The sequence below is a fragment of the Nannospalax galili genome, unplaced genomic scaffold (genome assembly GCF_000622305.1).
Source record: "Nannospalax galili isolate Female #2095 unplaced genomic scaffold, S.galili_v1.0 scaffold233, whole genome shotgun sequence".
In the NCBI taxonomy this organism is placed as follows: Eukaryota; Metazoa; Chordata; class Mammalia; order Rodentia; family Spalacidae; genus Nannospalax; species Nannospalax galili.
The window spans coordinates 1,291,800-1,314,246 of record NW_008333818.1 but is presented as its reverse complement, the minus strand read 5'-3'; the positions used below and the strand labels follow the sequence as shown (position 1 = coordinate 1,314,246).

General features: G+C 40.5%; 1 protein-coding gene and 1 pseudogene across 1 annotated transcript in view; one reads left to right on the top strand and one right to left on the bottom strand.

Moving 5' to 3' along the window:
- The window catches only part of LOC103730431, a 41,057-nt pseudogene that overhangs the window by 3,097 nt on the left and 15,513 nt on the right, over positions 1-22,447 (bottom strand).
- LOC103730409 (TRPM8 channel-associated factor 1) overlaps positions 21,852-22,447 on the top strand; it is a 48,917-nt gene continuing 48,321 nt past the window's right edge. Inside the window, exon 1 of the mRNA XM_008828631.3 lies at positions 21,852-22,017. The gene's annotated coding sequence lies outside the window, so the exon portion shown is untranslated. The remainder of the gene's footprint in view (positions 22,018-22,447) is intronic.

The following is a 22,447-nucleotide window of genomic DNA, read 5'->3' as shown; positions in this document are numbered from 1 at the left end:
TATTATATTAAACAAATACTAAAGTACCTGAAGGAAGAGATAGAATACAATACAATATTAGGGAACCTCCTTACCCCATGTTGAACATTGGACGGATCATCAAAGACAAAAATATTAATCAGGAAACATTGTACTTGAACAATTCTTCAGCTCAAATGGACCTGATAGACCCTGCAGAGCATTCTATCCAGCACACAAGGTGCATTATTCTCAAGGTCATGTAGAGCATTTCCCAGGATAGAACACAGTGTAGGGAGGATGGTAAATAAAAGGATAAACAATGAAGTCAGTCATCGTTCAAAGCTCAAGCACTACCCAATACACGTCTGCTACACCTAACATAATAAAACATGAAACTCAAGATTTGGAACAATGGAGCTGGACCTGACCTGGAAGCCTTCTCCCAGAAGCCCAGCTCTCATGGTATCAGAGGATACTAAGCAAGCTGCCAAAGGAGAAAACCAACCAATGGCCCCACCCACCTGTAAAGTCTACAACCCACAACAATAACTATCCCAACAAATTAAATCTAGTGGTGCAGTAGTGGCACTTTTATCTTGGGGATAGTCAACAGCTGTACAATTGAAGTTAAGACTCAGTAGGAGGGAATCATGCATGGTACTGTAAACATAGCCAAGTACACATGGCTGGAAAGGTCCCAGACCCTAGGGTAGAACTTACTAATGTGATATTTGTAGATCAGTGTAATTTCTTGCAATATTATAAATACATATCCTTATATTTACAGGCAAGTGTACCTCTCACCACTCATCAAAGAAGTTTCTTTTTGCAACAGATGGAAACTGTTACAAAGTTCAGCAGCTGGTCAAAATGCAGAAAATAAGTGTCTGTGAGGTGCCTAGCCCAAAGTGATCCATCTACAATGTACGCTCTACACCTAAGGCTCAGGGAACATCATGGAAGAGGGGTCAAAAAGTATAAGATACCTGATGTTAGTCAATGCAGTCTGTACATGATAGGGGAGCTAACCCATGAAATCTCCACAGTATGGTAGTCTAACAATATCTGCTTAATGAAAAACCAGTTCACATGCCAATGTGGATGGGGATAATTTTACAGGGTCCCACCATAAGATGAAGAGCTACAGTCAACCAATGGATTCTGAGGGAGCGAGAATCAGTTTTCTTCAGGGACTAGCTCCCTAGGGGGCTAACAAATCCCAAGGGTCAGCACTAAACATATGTACACATTAGCACCACTAAAAGGACTCAGTATACTATATATGTATATTTATAAATGTTTGTATGTGCATGTAACAATCATAATGAAAGAAGAGGTCAAGAAACTGTGAGGAAGTCAGGGACATGAAAGGAGTTGGAGGGGACTGGGAGGGGTATAAATGATGTAAGTACAATACTCATGTATGAAATTCTCAAAGAAGCAAAAGCTATTTAAAAATAACTAAATTTAAAAAGAATAAAACTTTTTAAAGATTCAGATGAGGCAGGTGCAGTCACACTAAGACCTCAATCTCATGGAAAGACTGGAAACCAAAAAGTGTGGGTATGAAGCTATTGTTGTGAGTATTCAAATGTGTGATAAACAGAGTAATGTTGTATAACTCATACATACAATTTGACCTCAAAATACTGATAAACTATTAAGAAGGCACTTTAAAAATTGTTGGTGGTAGCAATACCTTGCAGTAACGTAGGTATCCATTATAACATGAGCTCTGACCTAGGAGGACAGAAGATAACAAATGTACGTGAGAGAGGAAGAGGAGGAGGAAGAGAAGAAGAAAAGGAGCAGAGAAGAAAGAGAAAGAGGGAGGAAGGGGAGTGGGTGAAGGTGGGGAAGACAAGAAGAGGAGGAGGAAGAAGAGGAGGAGGAGGAAGAGGAGGATGAGGAGGAGGAAGAGGAGGAGGAGGAGGAAGAGGATGAGGAGGAGGAAGAGGAGGAGGAGGAAGAGGAGGAGGAGGAGGAGACATCTTTTAATAGACTGAAGTCTGGAGACATCTCACATAATTTGAAATGCCTCAGAATTTATATCTTAAGATTTGGGTCTCTGAATTCAGTCTTTGGTAGAAGAAGGAGAGAGTACCTTTAATTTTTCTACCATTCTGTTTGTATTCTATTACTTTCTTACTTTTGTTTCTCTAAAGACAATGTGTGTGGTCTCACATAAAACGATAGTGGGGAAATAGCTGCTTAGGTTTTCTAGCATAAAATAATAAAACTGGTTCTCATAACATTTATTAAGCATATGGAACATCTGCATCCAAAGTGGACCTCGCATTTTCCATTAATTTGACAAACATCTTTGAAATGCCACCTTTGTTAGAAGCTGGGATTTTAGGGTGAATGTCCTTCCTTGTACTCTGAAGGCCCACCCAGCAGGTGAAGGAAATGACACAGGATAAGCCATTGTCACATATGTGTCTCTACTGTAGGCCGGCTGCCTGGAGACCAGGCAAGACCCCGACTCACCATGCTCTCCTTATGCACCTTCCCATCTGTGACGCAGCCCTTCTCATTATGACTGACAGTGTCACATCCTGGGAAGAGCATGAATACCAGATCCCAGCAGTTTCGTATAAATCCACATCTCTTCCGGGATATCAGAAGGGAGCTACTTAGTCTCTTCAAGCTTCATATTTTCCTACCCATAAAATACATGAAATATTGGCTTATTGAAAGGGTCGTTGGTGAACTCACACTAGTGACTTCCAGGCCATCTGTTCTTATTTAGTGATGCTTACTGGCTGAACTTAAACTTCATGCTGCTGGTTGCCTTTAGTATCTCGGTCCTTGGGTGTTCCATGCTGACTGTCATTCTTTTGACTTTTGTACCTCATTGTACCAAACATATTTCAATCTGGGGAGAAGAATTTTGTGTATAATTTCCACCCTAATTCTCCCTTCCTTTCTCACTCAGTGTTCTTATGTTTCCATTCACTTGCTGGGTTTACTTCTCCTAACATTGATCCTTTAAGGCACGGGTCTGCTTTCCACTTGCAGTGATTGACAGAAGGCAAAGGTCTCCTGTGACTTTCTGGGAATCATGCCCAGAGACTTCATGGTGTGAAATGAAACAGTGCTGGGCAGTGTGCTACACAGTTAAACACTTGATATCGGAAAGCTAAGCCTTGATTTTCTCCCACTTTAGTGGTTTAAGGCACCTGAAGCTATTTTGGGATTTGTTTTTATTAATATCCACATCAAGGAATGCAACATCAAAAAGCAGACTTCTGAGGATATTTTATACATCCTTCCTATACAAATGAGTCGTCAAATCCATCAATGTGGGGAACAGTTTCTAGTTCAAAGCCAGCTCTGAACAGCAAGCACAGCAGCAGTCAGTCCTGCTGAGACTGTGCAGGCCTGCATCTGCTGTCTTTTCTGAATTTACCTGGACTGCCATTTTCTTTTTGCAGGAAGCTAATGTTCCTCTCATAAACACTAACACATTGCTTCCATTGTTTGAGTATCTCTCAGTGGCCTTATACCAAACAAACTTCAAACCACGTTTTTCAACGTATGTTTTGAGCTTTCTTTGTCTATCCTAACATAGGTGGTCCATGTTGTCTGTCCAGAACATTAGAAAAATGACACATCTCTTTGATTCTCCACTTTAGAACTAAGCACCAAGAAAGGCTCTTATACCTATACTTAATGAATTATGTTAGGCATAGAGAAATTAATGTAACTGTATTAAATAATGACAAGAAAGGTGCCTTGAAATGTCTCACTAGAAATTACCATTCCATTATAAATGGGTAACCAGGTAATGATGCCTAAAACTACTTATTTGTTAGTTTTATGTTATTGTCTTCCTTGTAAACTTTTACGTGTATGTACTCTAAATTGTATTTTGATAATATAAATTACTTGATGTTACTGTGGCCCTTTAAGTTAGATCAGGCAAGAGTAGAAAACTGAGGCCCTTACAAAAGGAAAAACACTGATATAGGGAAATGAATTCTGAGCCATGGGCATCAAAGACCATCTCCTCACTGTTAAAATATTACTTATGCTGATTCAAGTTAAAACTACCTCCAGGTGCCTTTTCCCATGATCCAGTTACAGACTATTAGAGCAAACAGAGTTGCAGTGTTTTCTTTGTATGACAGAGAAGTAGAAACAGAAATCTTCACAGTCCTAATATAAAACTATTCATATAACCTAACAATTAATGAAATTTTTTTTTCAGTTGTCATTTTTCTTTAAAAATTTTATCCGTGTAGCCTTGAAATTATTTCACCTTCCAAAGAGGGTTTATAAACAATTTTGGCTTAGAAAAGTGAAAATCCTAAGTACTCAAGTAGAGTGCATGAAGGTAAGTGTTTTATTCTACGCTAGCCAAAATAACGGTAAAGGAAAACAGACAAATCCACATTCGTAACTGGAGACTTCAACTATCTCCTTTTAGTAGGCAGAAAGTCTAGGATGCACTTAAACAACCTGGTATTATTGCCACTTGTAAAATGCTCCACTCAATAGGTGAGCACATCTTATTTTCAAATGCACATGGAACCTTCACCTAGACAGACCATATCTGTGATAGTCAATTTTCGTTATCAACTTGGTTGGTTTTTTGAATCACCTAGGAGATTGTACACACCACTGGGTGAGTCTGTGGGGACATTTCCAGAGAGGTTGAGGGTGAGCACCCTGTCCTGAGTACCAGCATCATGATCCCATGGCCTGGGGACCTGAATAAAATTTAAAAGGGAAAAAGAGAAAGTCAGGTAAGGGCAAACATTCCCATCTCTGCTTCCTGGGATGTCATGATGTAAACTGAACTGCTCCACTGTGCCCTCTTCTCTGTGATGAACTAAACCTACTTGAAGGGGTGAGCCCAAACAGATCCTTCACTGTTCACTTCACCTCTACTTAAGGTGTTTCTCTCAGTTATTACAGTCATGCTGATGAATGCAACTAACTATTGCAATATCTTAACCCATAAAACAAGCTCATCCAATTTAAAATATACAAAGTACATTCTCTGATAATAAGAAAATTAAAGCTGCAATTAATAACACAATAGTATAAAATCTTAATATTGGAAAATGAAACAACATGTTCTATAAAGCATGAGTCATAGAGGAAATGTAAATAGTAATTTAGAAACGTATTGAATAGAATGAAAATGGGAAAAAAAGCATAGGAACATTGATGGGGAAACACAAAAAATGGTCCCCAGAGACAATTTTAGAGCCTTAGATGTATACTAAAAACCCATGGACTTTGTGGGCCAAATTCAAGGTGACACTGCAGAGTTTGCTGTAGAGGGGTTTACACAGCTCCTCCAGAGCAGAGTCTGAGTCCCCTCCCTTCCCCTGCCAGAGACAAAGATGCTTCCTGCTCCCAAAGGATGCTTCCTGCTTGTGTGGCAGAAGCTGCAAGATCCTTTCGGACTGGGTGGTCACCGAGAGAGAAGATGGAGAGGCCAGCTTAAGTGAAGGAAGCCCAGCTTGCTGCAGGAGAATCATCAAGCAGGAACACTGGGGGCATAATCCAGTGGGTGGTGAGGATTAGAGCCTTGATGCCTGCACAAGATGAGGTGTCCAGATTGGTAAATGTCCAATGGGGTAGTGGGCCACACTGCCCTAAGCCCCAGGGTGATTGTACCTCCTCTGCTTCACAGGCTGAAAATGGTTTTTGAACTCTCTTTTTCAACACTGGTCAACTTTAAGTCTAATTCTCTGAGATTACACAGGCTTTTAAATACCTCTTAACAATGATACAGTGTTTTCTGGACAAAACAGGACCGATGCACATGTAAAGGCACAGGGGTTGTGACAGCATGCAAAAGACATTCACAGTCTCAAGTCAGACAAAAATCCCAGCATCTTACCCCTAGCTGAGGAGCTGCTGACAGTTGATAACTCCTGAGAGAGGGAGAGTTAGTTTTCTTTCAGGGTGTGGCCCTTGGTAAGTCTACCACTTCCAATGGATGGCCATGCAGCCAAGAGTATGTGGAGAGCACAAATTGAACTCAAAGGGTCTTTTAACCCAAAGAAAACACAAAGTTGGGTAGGCATGGAAGAGGGTTGGAGCCAAAGGAGTTAGGGAAGGTAGTGAATATGAGACAAATACTTTGTATTAAATTCTCAAGAATTAATAAACTAAAAATACTGTATAACCTGCAGACGGTAGTTTCACTGTACCTTCAGGATTTCATTAGTACATGTACAGGTTTATAAGTGACTTATAGAGGATAAGAAAATATGATGTCTTAAAATTTATCCTTCAAGTAGACTCTGCACAGTCTATTCATATTTAATTTAGTCACTTTATCAGTCAAGTGGGAATTCTGATAAAACAGTTATTCTGAAAATTAAAAATAGACACAAAACATATTGTCTACTTAAAATAGCCAGAGTTTTCTTCTGTGGCTGTAACCATGAATAATAGAGGATAATAGGACTAATGGAAATTTGGAGAGTAAGAGGGCTAACAGGGAACTTTTTGTCTCATCTCATTTTTTTCTGTTTAATATAGTAGAAGGAGGTTTAAAAGGTGGCATAATTTTTTCCTTTTGTCCATTTGAACGTTCTTTTAAAAATATGGCCCAGGCTATAAGCACAAAGACGAGAGTACAGTAGCGATTACAAAACTTAACTCTTGAAATTTCTAGGCATCAAGAAGTGCTGCTTTGCCTCAGCTTTTACCTATAAAAAATGAATCAGCACAGATAAGCCTGGCCAGGCCTTCCAGCTTGTCAATGATTGCCTCTCTGGACAACTTTCAAAGACAAACTCTGTCCCGACCTTAAGCACTTAGAGCTACTTTACAATGATGCATTTGGATTCTTTTTCTGGTTACCTGTAGTGTCTGTGGAAATCCTCCAGACCTCCCTCTCTCCTCAGTTCCCGTAATCATTTTGGCCCTGCCCTCCTGAAACCTTTAGGGAAGCTTCTTAATTTTGTAGAGTTATAATCCTAAAACCACAAAAACATATATCCAGCTCTTTGTATACCCAAAGTACTGTGTATTTTCTTCCTATTTCTTTTCTTTTTCAATATTTTATTTATTATTTTTATTTTATGTGTATAAGTGTAAAGCCTGCATGCACCTAAATGCACCTGTGTTGTGCAATGCCCAAAGAGGTCAGAAGAGGTCATTGGACCCCCTGGAACTAGAGTTACAGATGGTTGTCAGCCACCAACTTAACTGTGAATCATCTCTCCAGCCCCCTGTATCTTTTTTCTTTTCTTTTCTTTTTTCTTTGTTTTTATTTTTGTTTTTCTTAAACTCATACTTAGAAAGGCAGGAAGAGGAAGTTGAAGGTGGGCCAGATAATGTCCAAGGTTGGTGGCAGCCCAAGCAGCCAGGGAAGAAATAAGGTGTAACTCTCTTGGTTCTTTCAGAAACGCAATACTTTCTTGGTTATTGTGATTTACAGAAGTATAAAGTATAAATTCTCCAAATTTGTCATTCTTTCTCTCAGTGGTAGAATGCTCAAAGCTCCAGGCCCAGGGTTCAATCTCCAGCATCTGTGGAAAATAAAAACAAAATAAACAAACAAATCCAACATAAATCAGTGCAAAATATTTGAGGCCCAAAATAAACACCTAAAACCTTTAGAGGAAACAAAGCCTAATACATTCACCATTGTGTATCTATGGGGAATTAGTTCCCAGACCTCATAGATTCCCAGACCTGTAGATGCTCAAGCCACTAAGGTTTAGATGGCATAGCATTTGCAGGTATCATGCACATCTCCCGTATGCCTTATGTCATCTCTAGAGTACCCACAATGCCTAACACACTGCAAGTGCTAGATTGTTTTTATGTTACCTTGTTTAGGGCGTAACAGCGAGGAAGAAAGTCTGTAAATGTTCAGTGTAGCTATGTGGAGATTTGGGGAGCCACCACATAGAGTGCTCAGCATCTGCCTCAGCAGTGATGAGTTCCTGGGCATAGACTCAGCCCTGCTTTGGTCTTGCTTAACAACTTTAAAAAAGCAAGCCCCGGGGCTGGAGAGATGGCTCAGCAGTTAAGAACACTGGTTGCTCTTGCAGAAAACCAGGGTTCAAATCCCAGCACCCACATGGCAGCCAACAACTGTTAGTAACTCCAGTTCCAGGGGATCTGATGGCCTCTTCTGTCCTCTGCGAGCTTTGCATGACGTGGGTGCACTTATGTGCATGCAGGTGATACACTCATACACATAAAATAAAATTTAAAAAAAGCCCCATAAGGATCAAGGTAATTCAAAGTAATTTAATTGCATCCCAGGGCAATGCTCATAACTCTTTAAAGGATGGTAAAATACCCAATACTGAAAAGAATAAAATGCATAATGAGTTAGCAACTACATGTGCAAAGGAGCAGGAAAATATGACCAATATTATGAAAAAAAGAAGGAACGATAACAAATGTCATGGACCAGTACTACAGGCTCTGCTACAGACCTGGCAATGACTCGTTCTATAAAGCATTACTTTGGAGCCTCATCAAAAATTACTATGCAGAAATTAAAAGTAACATTTAAAGAGAGTTGTTAATAGAATGAAATGGTACTGCTGCTACGATGTTTAAAAAATTTTGACTTGCATATATAATTGTTTTGTAGTCTTTAATAAATCACATAATCTCTGTAAACTTTTATTCATATAAAATGCAGCTAACAGTATCTGCAGCATTAAAAGCAATAGATTTATATATTCAATAGATTTATATATTCAATTATTTCTCTTTTTTTTTTTTTTGAGACAGGGTCTCCCTGTAGCCCAAGCTGGCCTCTAACTTGCTATGGAGATCAAGCTGGCCTCAGCCTCACAGAGATCTGCCTGCCACTGCCTCCAGAGTGCTGGGATTAAAGGTGTGTGCTACCATGTCTGGCTATGCTCAATTCTTAACAACCATTTTTTAAGACTTATTTCTACCTATACCACTCACCTAATATGTGTTATTCATGTTTTAAATAGTTTATCTTCTGCCTCAGTAGAGCTGCGACTCAGTTTCCAGAACAGTGTCTGGTAGATAATAGACAAAAATTGTGTTTGGGGGATGTGTGTGGCTAAGAGGAGAAAAACAGGAAGTCTCCTGAAGGAACAGGTCTGTCTTGATTGGAGTTTACGCAAATGCACACAGAAAATGGCATAAAATGATGTGTACATTCAAAAGTGAGGAAGCATGAATCAGCTCTGCAGACCAGACCACGGCCTGTTTCTTGTTTATAATGTTTGCCAAGTGAGGCTACACTGAACATTTTCTGCAACTTCCTACAAATCTATATTTCAAGCTTCAAAATCTTGAACATTTTTATTGCATTTTTTTATTATGTGTGTGAGCACACACACATGCACACACACACACACACACACACACACACACACACACACACAAGCCATAGCCTATCTGTGGAAGTCAGAGGACAATTTGTGACTCAGTTCTTCCCTTCCACCACTATGTGAGTCCCTGGGCTTAAATTCAAGCTGGCTGTCGGGTTTGACACTGAGCCATCTCTACTGCCCTAAAAACCTTGAATTTTTTAAATTAACTAGAAACATAGAGTTGCCAGCCATTTTTAAAAAGTAAAAAGTTGAAAAAGAAGAGATAAGTATTTAATAATGCTGAACAGCTTTCTTTGAGTCTTGCAATGAGGGAGATTTATCTATTAAATTCTTGACAGAAAAAAAATGTAACAGGTTTTCATTTTTTTCATTTTTTCCTATTTTTCCTTTAACTATTCATCTTGTTTCCTACCATTGGAAAAGAGCTGAGATAATCCCTGATACTTAAAGTGTTCAGCTGTCTTCAACACCACCAGCTCCCAAAACCGAGCTCCTAATACACTCTATCAGAGAATAGCCATGTATCATATGGAACCCAGTAGTCAATTAGGGAAGCTGCTTTAAAGTTTTATGATATAAACTGGCGCTCTAGAAAGCATTTCTTTAAAAAAAAAAAAACTGAGAATTTCATACATGCATATCAGGTGTTCTGATCAAATCCACCCCCCTCCCTCCCCTCCAACAACTCACATATCTCCCCATCAGTTTTTCCTGACAACTTCGTGTACTCCTTTCTTTCTTTCTTTCTTTCTTTCTTTCTTTCTTTCTTTCTTTCTTTCCCTTTCTTTCTTTTTTTCTTTTTTTCTTTCTTTCTTTCTGTCTGTCTTTATTTCTTTCTTTTTAATGGAGCTTTTTGCTACTCTAAACATTCCCTCTTCTGAAGAGGTAACCCTAAAATCTTTTAGGGATTAGATAAGAGCTCCCAAATACTTCTGACATTTTTGGCCTCTGGAACAAAGTATGTTGCTGAGAGGCCCAAGGACATGTTGACTTTTAGCCAAGAAACTGGCTACTTTTCTTTAGAGTCTTTTTACCCTAAGTACCAGTGAATTCCTACCTCCTATTCCTATCACATCATTCTCTGAAGAAGCTATCCAAATTGCAGATAGGGAATTGGGACTCAGATCATTCTGGCTTCTTCCTTGCTGAACAGGGACACAGGGTGAGGCAATTGGGGTACCCCCTTCAATGGGTCTATATAAAAGACTCCCAAATTGCATAACTCTTATCTGTAGGGAGAAAAGAAGGTCCTTGACTGGTGACTAGGAGATGTAAAGAAGTAAAGGCAAGAGTAGTTAGCATTACAAGTTCTAGACAGGGAACCAGAAACAAGTCACAACAGGACAAATTTCAAATGTTCCTATCAGAGTCCATTAGGATTTCTTGATGAGACCTTCCAAAAGCATCCCTCTATTGGGTTCCTCCTCATTTTTCTTTTGTGCCAAGGCTGGACTCAAGAGTGATGGACTCAGGATTTGTTTTCAGGCACTTTGATAGCTGTTGGAGTGGCTAGAATCAGTGTCAGTTCCCTCTCGAAAGCTTCTAGATAGGGGAGAAAACAAATTTAACCATCATTTTAGAACAGTAGTAGGTTATCTCCCTTAGTTACAGGTGGGCAGTACAGTATTGCAGACCAGTATTTGAAATCTTACATCTGAGCAGCACTTCTGCTTAGAAACAAAATCGTCAATGAGAAATAATTATCTAAACAACATTTTATATGGACTTAATCCTAACATCTGGGAAGTATAATCCCTTGAACTCTTAAAGAAGAGGATCTGTTCCTTAGGGGTACATGGGCTTGGGAGGAGCCCCTGGCTCCCTTCTTTTACCAATCCCATCTATGTGAAGATAAGTCAAAGGTCCTTCTTGACCATGGCTGGCTCCACTTGGAAGCATGGAGGAAATGTTTCCTCTGAGTTGACCTTCCTCTTTGTAAACTGGACACTGCTTCAAGTCCATCGGGGCAGGGGGGGGAGGGTCTCAATGCCTCCCTGAACAGGAGGACAGGTGACTCACCACAGTTATAGGACATTTTGAGAGATGCTCCATAGTTCCCTGGAACTTGGTTGATCTTGAAGGGCAAGGAACAAAAACTGTCCTTTACCAGATTAGTATTGGCCTCAAAGTATGACTGTTAAACATCCAAGAAGATTAGTTCCACCAGTCTGGCACTTTTAATTGCCATGTGCTATGTAGATAAATCTTGGGCAAAAGCCAAATATTCTCAGATAAACCTTGACTAGATGTATATTTTGTTCCTTAAACAAGTTGACTAAACTATGACCTTAGAATTTTAAAGATTATGTGTGTATTATATTTGTCTCATCCTTTATATATCATAGCAAACCTACACAGAGCTTCATCATTTGCTTAGGCTTTCTCATTTTTTTTTCTGTCTATTTTGGAAAATATATCCATTCCCATATCCTTTTAACTTCTTTTACATTCTCATTTTCTTTCTTAATAATTATGAGACATAGTAAAGTTAACAAATAAATTTTCCATCTGTTGTGAGACTTCTTTCTTGGGGATGCTAAGCAATGCTTATCCCCTTTTAAGGTTCTAGTGTCAAACCAATGTTTGATTAAAGTTTTCCTGGGGAACCAATGAATTTACTAAGCTTGCTTACAGAGATGACTGAGGAGTTGCTGAAGATCGAAACCAGAGTACATGCAATTTCAGCCACCTGATACAAGAACACACAATGGAGTAAAGACAGCATCTTCAACAAATGGTGTTGACAAAACAGGATCTCCACCTGTAGAAGAATGAAACTAGATCCTTATCTTTCACCTTGCACAGAAAATGGATCACAGACCTCAATGTGAAACTGGAAAACCTGAAACTATTAGAAGAAAATATTGGCACTAAATTACAAGATATATGTGTAGTAAAGGATTTTCTAAATCAGACAGAAGTTGCTCAGGAATTAAAGTCAGCGATCAAAAAGTGGGACATCATTAAACGAAAAAGCTTCTGTATAGCAAAAGAAACAATCAAAAAAGTGGAGAAAATAAACAGAGTGGGAAATAATCTTCACCAGTGACACATCTGACAGAGATTTAATATCCAGAATATATAAAGAACTCAAAAAACAAAAAATCGAGAAACCAAATGACCCAACTAAAACATGGGCTAGTTCCTTGGGCCAGCATCTTTCCTTGGTAAGTTCAGTGGTACCCACTGCACCTTGACTCCCCCCAGCCTCATTCACCCTCCCAGCTCCCCACCCCATCTTTCCTCCTAGCCTGGGCACTGGCACATTTCTTGTCTTGGCACTCCAGACCTCGGGACTAACCTCTTGACCCAGACTCCACATTGTTTCCTGATCCATTGAATCCAGACCAACTCAATGCCTCCCTGTAGTCTCCAGGAGCCCTTGGGGCCTCTTCCCACTCCCACCTCCCTTTGCACCCCTGGGTGGCACACCTACCCATTTCCTCCATGCTTCCAAGTGGAGCCAGCCATGGTCGAGTAGGATCTTTGACTTATCTTCACATAGATGGGATTGGTAAAAGAAGGGAGCCAGGGGGTCCTCCCAAGCCCATGTAGACCAACCAGCTTTTCCTGCTCAACAAGTAAACCACAAAGACACATAAAGTTTACAGAAAGAAGCAGACCTAAATAAAACAAAGGAAGGCTTGAGTCTCATACAAGAATCAGAAACTACAAAAGAAATCCATATGTCCAAGTCACAGTGAAAAATTAATAACACAAAAAACCCAAATAATATATCCCCACCAAGTACCAACAGCCCTTTAGAAAAGTACAATAAGAACCCTCTAGAGATAACACAGGACATGGAATTCAAAAGAACAATTATAAACATGATAAGAGAATTCAGTGACTTTAAAGAACACACAAAGAAATCAAATAACTGAAAGAAGATAGGGATAAACTTCTAAATGAATTCAGAAAAGAGTTAGAAATATTGAAGAATACTCAGGTTGAAATGAAGAAGGAAGTGAAATACTCAGTAAGCCAATTAGAAACAACAGGAGAAAGCCTCACCAATAGGCTGAATGAAATGGAAAACAGAATATCAAGACTGGAAGGCAAAATGGACAAATTAGACCACTCAAGAAAAGATTATAAAAAAATTTAAGAAAACACAAGAATGGAATATGCAGGAATTGTGTGACAGCATGAAAAGACCAAACTTGGAAATCATAGGCATATAGGAGAGAGAAGAATCTCAGAATAATGGTATGGACTAGATCTTCAACAGGATTGTAGAAGAAAATTTCCCAAAATTAAGAAAGACTTGCCATGCAAATATAAGAAGCATATAGTACACCAAATAGACAGGATCAGAAAAGAAACTCTCCACTCTGTTTTATCATAGTAAAAACACTAAATGTATAGAACAAAGAGACAATACTGAAAGCTGCAAAAGAAAAACAAGTCACATATAAAGGAAAACCCATCGAAATTACAGCTGACTTTTCAATACAAACCATGAAAGCCAGAAGCACCTGGACCAAAATATTTCCAGTTCTAAATGACCACAGATGCCAACCCAGATTACTTTACCCAGCCAAAATGTCTATTATAGTTGAGATGGAAAGAAGAATCTTCCATGACATAAATAGACTGAAAGAATTCATGTCCATAAACCAGCCCTTCAGAGAGTTCTTGAAGCAATACAAAGATCTGAAGAAAGGAACTATTATACCCAAGGGCTTACAGAAAGAAACCTAATGAAGGTCCAACTATGGAAAGGCATAGCTACACCAAGAATGTGAGAAGAAATAAAATGACAGGAATCAATACACATCTTTCATTAATAATTTTAAATATCAAGGGACTGAACTCTCCAGTCAAAAGACACAGACTAGTTGAATGGATTAAGAAACAAAACCCACTGAGCGTGGTGGCCATGCCTTTAGTTCCAGCACTTGGGATGCAGAGGCTGGTGGATCTCTGTGAGTTCAAGGCCAGCCTGTAGAAACCCATCTCACTTTCAAGGACAGGCACCATCTTAAGGTGAAAGGATGGAAAAAAATATACCAAGCGAATGGTACTAAGAAAAAAGCAGGTGTTGCAATTCTAATATCCGACAAAATAGACTTCAAACTAAAAGTAATCAGAAGAAATAAAGAGGGCCACTTCATTCTGATCAAATGAACAAGTGACCAAGACGATATTACAATCATGAACATATATTCACCAAACTCTGGTGCACCCAACTTCATAAAAACAGTGCTACAGAACTTTAAGACCCAGATTAATACCAACTCATTAATAGTAGGGGACTTCAATACCCTGTTGTCTCCATTACATAGGTCAATAAGACAGAATTAACAGAGGGACATCTGAATTAAACAATTCCTTACATTAAGTGGGCCTAACAGACATCTGCTGAATACTCCACTCAAGCATCAAAGATTATACTTTCTATTCAGCTCCCCATGGAATCTTCTCCAAAATTGACCATATACAGGAGCACGAAAACACCTCAACAGATACAAAAAGATTGAAACAATTCCATATATTCTATCAGACCACCGTGCAATAAAGCTTAAAATCAACACCAAAAGAAGCGCTAGTAACCGCATGAACACATGGAGATTAAACAGCACACTCTGAATGATGACTGGGTTAAAGGAGAAATTAACAAAGAAATAAAAGTATTCCTGGAACCAAATGAAAAGGACAATACAATACAACAAAACCTCTGGGACACATTGAAAGCAGTCTTTAGAGGGAAGTCGATAGCTCTAAGTACCTTCATTAAAAAATTAGAAAGAACACAAATAAATGATTTAACATTGCAACTCAAGACACTTGAAAAGCAACAACAAATGAAACCCAAACCCAGCAGACAAGAAGAAATAACAAAATCAGAGCAGAAATTAATGAAATAGAAACAAAGAAAATAATACAAAGAATAAATGAATCCAAGAGCTGGTTCTTTGAAAAGATAAAGATTGACAGACCCTTAGCCCAGTTAACCAAAAGAAAAACAGAGGACCCCCAAATAAACAAAATCAGAGATGAAAGGGGAAATATCACAACAGACACCAAAAAGATCCAGAGCATTATAAGGGCATACTTTAAAAACCTATCCGCTACTAAATTTGAAAACCTAAAAAAAATGGATGGGCATCTAAAAGCATGGGAACCACCAAAACTAAACCAAGAAGAGGTTAACAGCTTAAACAGACTCATAACACATAAGGAAATTGAAACCGTAATACAAAATCTCCCATCTAAAAAAAGCCCAGGACCAAATGGATTCACAGCAGAATTCTACCAGACATTTAAAGAAGATCTACATCCAACATGACTTAATTTATTCAAAAAGATAGAAATGGAGAGGGAAATTCCAAATTCCTTCTATGAAGCTAGCATCACTCTAATGCCAAAGCCAGGTAAAGATACAACCAAAAAAGAAAACTATAGACCCATACCCTTAATGAACATAGATGCAAAAATTCTCAACCAGAAACTTACAAACCGCATACAGACACACATCAAAAAGATCATCCACCATGATCAAGTTGGCTTTAGTATAGGGATGCAGGGATTCTTCAATATACATAAGTCAATAAACATCATAAATCATGTAAATGGACTCAAAAACAAGAACCACATGGTCATCTCAATATATGCAGAGAAGGCCTTTGACAAAATTCAACATGAAATTATGTTCAAAGCCCTAGCGGGAACTGGACTGGAGAGAACATACCTCAACATAATTAAAGCCATATACAACAAGCCCATAATCAACATCATTCTAAATGGAGAAAAACTGGAAGCATTCCCATTAAAATCAGGAACCAGACAAGGCTGTCCACTATCTCCACTTCTCTTTAACATAGTGCTTGAAACTCTTGCAAGAGCAATAAGACAAGAGAAGGAAATTAAAGGAGTAATAAATGACAAAGAAGAGATCAAATCATCCCTTTTTGCAGATGATATGATATTATATCTAAGAGATGCCAAAAATTCCACCAGATAACTACTAGAAATGATTAACACTTTAACTAAAGTGGCAGGTTACAAAATTAATCTACAAAAGCCTGTAGCCTTTCTATATACCAATAACAAGCAATCAGAGAAAGAGTACACAGAAACACTCCCTTTCACAAAAGCTGCAAAAAAATAAAATAAAATATCTCAGGACAAACCTGACCAAAGCCGTTAAAGACCTCTACAATGAAAATTTGAAATCTTTAAAGAAAGAGATTGAGGAAGACATCAGAAGATGGAAGGACGTCCCATGCTCATGGATTGGAGGAATTAATATTGTGAAAATGACCATCCTACCAAAAGCCATTTATAGATTCAATGCAATGCCAATGAAAATCCCCATGATATTCTTTACAGAATTGGAAAAACCATCCTAAGATTCATATGGAAGCACAAAAGACCTCATATAACCAAAGCAGCCCTGAGCACTAAAAGCAATGCTGGGGTGATTACTATACCAGATTTTAAACTCTATTACAGAGCTACAGTCATAAAAACAACATGGTGCTGGCACAAAGATAGACCCATAGATCAATGGAACAAAATTGAAGACCCAAATATGAGTACATGCAATTTTAGCCACCTGATATTTGACAAAGGGGCCAAGAACATTCACCAGAGAAAAGACACCATATTTAGCAAATGGTGCTGGAAAAACTGGATCTCCACCTGTAGGAGAATGGAACTAAACCCCTATCTTTCACCTTGCACAAAAGTCAACTCCAAATGGATCAAAGACCTTACTGTGAAGCCTGAAATTCTGAAACTGTTAGAAGAAAACATTGGCAAAAACCTACAAGATACAGGTGTAGGAAAGAATTTTCTAAACTATACATCAATTGCTCAGGAAACAAAGTCAAGAATCAACAAATGGGACCTCATTAAATTAAAAAGCAATATATCCATGGTAAGGTTGCTAGTTTGTGATAGTTTTATGGTACTTATAAAACAGAATTTCAGTAATACTCAGTGGTGATTGGGACATTGTCTTAATAAGCTGTTCTCAAATGGCTTAGTATGAAATATTCTTTGTACTTTTAACTATGCTGCAATTTTGGAAACTTTAATGGTGTTGATTGCTTTTGAATGGTGAGGTTTCACAATCGCCTTTGTCCTGCACATTTCTAATAAAATGGTACTTCATTTTCTCCACATTACAACGTAGCTGTTACTACATCTGATAATCATTGTTTAGAGAACGGGATGCCAGCCACTTCTTCCCTAAATCCTCAGGTCTGGCTGCTTCCCAGGTGCATCACGGTGTGCTAGGCTAGGATCACCATTGCCTAGAATTTACATGAGTTTACTCAGAAAGGTGTTTCTTAATCGTTTTTCCTTCCTAGTTGAAATTTTCACAAAGAAAATAACAGACAACTGAATTTCAAATGAAATTTGGAAGCTTAATTATAGCTAAAATTTCTGAAATATTACTTTTAAACTTGATTTTGAACAACGATTTTAATTGAAATGTGTATTCAATTTCCAAATGAATACAAATTCCAAATATGTTTGACAGGTAAAATCCCAAAGAAATAACCTGGGGTGATGTTGGGGGTGGGGGCTGATAGCCTTTCAGATTTTCAAAGCTACAGAACCAATAGAAAATGTCTCATTATCACATATGTATGTATGTATGCTTGTACATGTGTGTGTTTGTGTGCACATATGGATAGAAATATATATGCAGAAACTGACTATAGGGAATTTGTTTTTGAAATTATGAAGGCTTGCTAACTCCCAGACCTGCAGGGTTAGTTAACAATCTAGAGGCCTAGAAGAGTCAGTGGTTTAGTTCCAGTTAACATCCAATGGCCTGAGAATCAGGAAAACTGATGGTGTAGTGCCAGTCTGAAGGCAACAGGCTCCTGATCCAGGGAGAGCTTTAGTGTCAGGTCAAGTCTAAAGCAGGATAAAAATCAATGTCCCAATTAGAACACAGGTGGGTAGGAAGACTCTTGTACTCAGGGGAAGGTCAGTCTTTTTCTTCCATTCTGACCGTTATGAGGAATGGCAATCTGCTTCCACACAAAAATGCTCTCCTAGTAACACCCAGAATAACATCCAGCCAAATACCTGAGCACTACATGACCCAGTTAAGATGATGCATAACATTAACCATCCCAGGGGTGATCAGCAGAAAGAATCAGGCTGTAAAAAGTGCAGAGCACACTGCATTCCTCATCTAAATGTCACCAAGCATCATCAGCACAAATAGCTCTGAATGCAAAATGCCAGTGCTCTAGGACCCATTTCACTAGCACCTTCTGATCTCCCTCACCCTGGGGGGACTTGCCTTCTAACTATCAGGAGACAGTCACTGGATCTCAGTGTTTGGTGGGATCCAAATGAACACCCAGCTCTCCTACATCACTCTCAGGGTTGAAGACTGTGTTATGAGCCCCTGGCACCTAGGACTGCTAATGTTAAAGGCTCAGGGAGGCACAAGATGCCTCATCCTTTAAACTTCACTGGGGGAGCTTCCAAAATGTTCTTGCAACTCTGCCTTCCTTTATCAATTCAATCCCAGAAGGCTGGGATTGCCTTTTACCCACCCAGGGAGCCATCATGCAGTGAACCGTTTAGGATATGATTAGAAGCCCAAAGGCCTCCAAAGGTCAGGCAATAATTTATATAACCGCCATGGTGAGCAAACACGGGGTGTCTGATGTGTTTATATAACTGAATAGTGTGTCAGGGGAGCTGCAGAGGTAGGTGGGGGTTTCAGGATTACCAACTGTTTCCAGCAGGCCAGGCTCCTTGAAGCTGAGCTGGTTGATGCTCCCTCTATAAAGACAGCTGCATTTCCTTCTTGTCATACTCCTCAGAAGCTGACCGCTAACAGGATGCATGCCTACAGGCCTCTCTCTCCACACACACCGTGGGGTAGAGCCTGTTTTAGCTTGTGTTATTTGGGCTGTGCAATTGGCCAGAGTTAGAGAGCAAAAGTATTTCACACTCAAACATCTTACCGAGTCTCTTCTGTAGAACTGTGGAGATAGGAACTCCAAAATACAGCAGAAAGGGTTTTCACAGATAAAGACGAAATGTGATGTTCAAATCCAAATGCTGGTACATGTGTGTGTGTGTTGGGGTGTGTGTGTGTGTGTGTGTGTGTGTGTGTGTGTGTGTTACACACACAAGTCAACTTTGGGTGTCCTTCCTCAGGAGCCATTCACCTTATTTTGTGAGACAGGGTCTCCCATTGGCCTGGAGTTCTCCAAGTAGGTTAGGCTACCCGGCCAGAGCACCAAGGATTCGCCTGTCTCTGCCTCCTCAGTACTGGATTACAAGCCCATGCCACTACACCGAGCTTTTGACATGGGTTGCCGGGATGGAACTCAGACCTTCATGCTTGTCCAGCAAACTCTTTACTAACCATCTTCTCTTTTCTCCAGCCCCTGTATGCTGGTGTTCTTTCAGGGCAAACTCCCTGAGATCACTGGGCAGTTTGCTCATCTCTTCCCCACTCTAACCAGGGCTGGAAGAAGACAGGGCCAGTGCAATCTGGCCCAGGAGTGAGAACACAGAGACTCCACTGTTCTCCAATGAGAGGTCCAGGACTAACCCAGCATGGCTTTGTCACAGCTCCATCCTCTTTGATTCCCAGGGCTCCCACTCTTCCTCTGAGTGCTCTGAATGCTGCTCACCCTCTTTGCCAACTACCTCTGGACTGGAGTGGAAAAGAGGGAAGAGGGAAGCTAGTGCCAGGCTTCCAGCCTATTTCCACTGGCCCCTGGGAGTTTCCGGGGGAACTTTCTCACACATTATCACACGTTACAATTCTGAAAAGCAATAGAGTTTTAAGAGGTGCTAAGAGGACAAGGCAATTGTTCTGTTGATACAATCTACCCACTATGTTTCCTACCTGTAAGGAACTAAGTTATCTCAGAGGAAGATGAGCAGAAGAGGAAAGAAGAGCTGAATGGCCTAAGGAAAGTGAACCTTGAAAAAGAGGCACAGGGACAGGGGCCAGCTGGATCCAGGGAAGAATGGGAGCAGGCCATAGTTACTCAGAGGAAGTGGGGGGGATTTGTTGAGTTAGGTGTCAGCCCCAGCTAAGGGAGGAGAGGGTCAGTGAGGAATTCAGGGAGATTCTTACTTAGAGTGAAGGCACTGTGAGTATGTATGATATAGTCACTCATGGCAGAGGGCTGGAAGGACTGCCTTTATGGTCATAGTGGGCCTTCACGCGCTCTTTGTCACATACATGCCACGTACTGGTGAAGTCCTAGGCTGATCCCAATCACGTGTGATAGAGACGATTGCCAAAGAGGAGGACAAAAGGATAGACACTAACGCACCATCTGTGATGGGCAGTCACATGGCCCCACAGAGATGATGTATAGTTCTAAAACCTGTGAATTAGCAATGTTGCATGATCAGGGAGAAGTGCTGACAGAATTAGGTCTGCTCATTGTGACCTTGTGCTGGGAGGTCATCTGGATAAACGCAATGGAATGCATACAGGGGCCATCTAAGTAACCAAGGAGACTGGAAAGATAGAGTAGCGGAAGCCAAGGATGGAGTAATGAGATTTCCATCTCTACAGATAGAGGAAAGAACCCTGAACAGGAAGTTCAGCAAATTTGGGGCAGCTAACAGAAGCTGGTGACAGGGAAGGGAAATAAATCCTCCCTTAGATCTTCTGGAAAGGAATACAGCTTTGCCCAGTGAGTCCTCACTAATTCCATATGCATGTGTGCGTGTGTGTGTGCACATACACACACACACACACACACACACACACACACACACTAAATAAAGCCACTAGGACCTTACTCCTAAGAACTTGAAACAATAGTGATAGCATGTATAAGACTCACACCAACTCAGAAAAAAACCCAGCAGAGAATGAGGGAAATGGGTAGGAGACCCCAATTCTAGACAGAGACCTATGACAACTGATTACTGCTGGGTGAGTAGATCTTAAGAGTGTGACTCTAGTTAGGCTGACTAGACCCCACTGGATGAGCTTGCACCCAGGGACATCAGATACAAATGTTTGACTCAACAACATACACGACTGGATGCATGAAATCAGGTGGGGGGGATATGAGGGTCTGGATGGGGGAGGGGGGTCTAAATTTGACTAAGATCTATTATATGAAATGCACAAAAACTCAATAAAAATATTTTTTAAATCCAGATTTTTCACCATTTTGCTGACCTTACACCACATTTTATAGCAGTTTAGTGCTTGGGGACACTAATAATCAATACGGGCCGTCTTCACTGCCTGCCCCCGTCCTTGTGTAAACACTAGCAAGTTGTAAGCATACACTCCATTCACCTCAACTTGACGTTTTAAAATAATAAACGTAGGACCCACAGCTTTAACTTTTCTTTTTGAATAGTTGCACGTTATTTCCTATTAGCTCATAGTGGTGAGGATTTTTATTTACTTTGTGTGTTTGTGTGTTTGTTTTTGTTTGTTTGTTTGTTTTAAGGGGTTCAACTGTGTCTTCAACCCAGGTATGGGGCTGTGTCTTTGGGCAGAAACTGGCACAAAGGAGGGCCTGGGGATCCAGACACAGGCAGCTGAGCACCGCCCACATCCCCCGTTTCGCCAATCCACCAATCTGTTCTCAGGGCCGGCCTCTTGGAGGCTCTGGTGTTCTCTGCGGGTGACTTTCCACATCCCCCCAACCTCGCGTTAAACTCCCATTTCCTTCCAGGCCTGAGGTTCTTCCTTTTGGGGACCACTGGTGCCCCTTCCTAGCTGATTCCTCGTGCCCCGGAATCCGAGCTCCAGGAAACAGCGGGGCAAAGGGTGAGTGTGTGTCAGCGACCGGGTCTGCACCAAGAGAGGCCCGCGGTGACAAAGGCCACCACCAGCAGGGTGGGATGCAGCGTCGGGAAAGGAAGGACAAGTGTCCAGAGGGTGGGCGGGACTGGCGTGGGGACCTTGTAAGTGCAGAGATGGCAGGAGGCCTCCCTTCCTCTTTGTCCTTTCTGAGCTCTCTGCGACTCTGTACATCCTTCTTCGTGGTCCCCTCCTCCGCTTGCCTGACCCCTGTTTTCTTGCTCAGTTTGTGCTCAGTGGGGAGCCATTGGGATTTGTTCAAAGGAACCTCTGGGTGATGTTCTCTCACTCGCTGGAGGGAGGCTCCACACTGCGTTCTTTTAGGGCCCCTTGTCTCTGCCTAGCTTCCCCTGCTGACCTCAGATAATCGTCTTCTTGCAGGGCTCTAAGCGCCCCA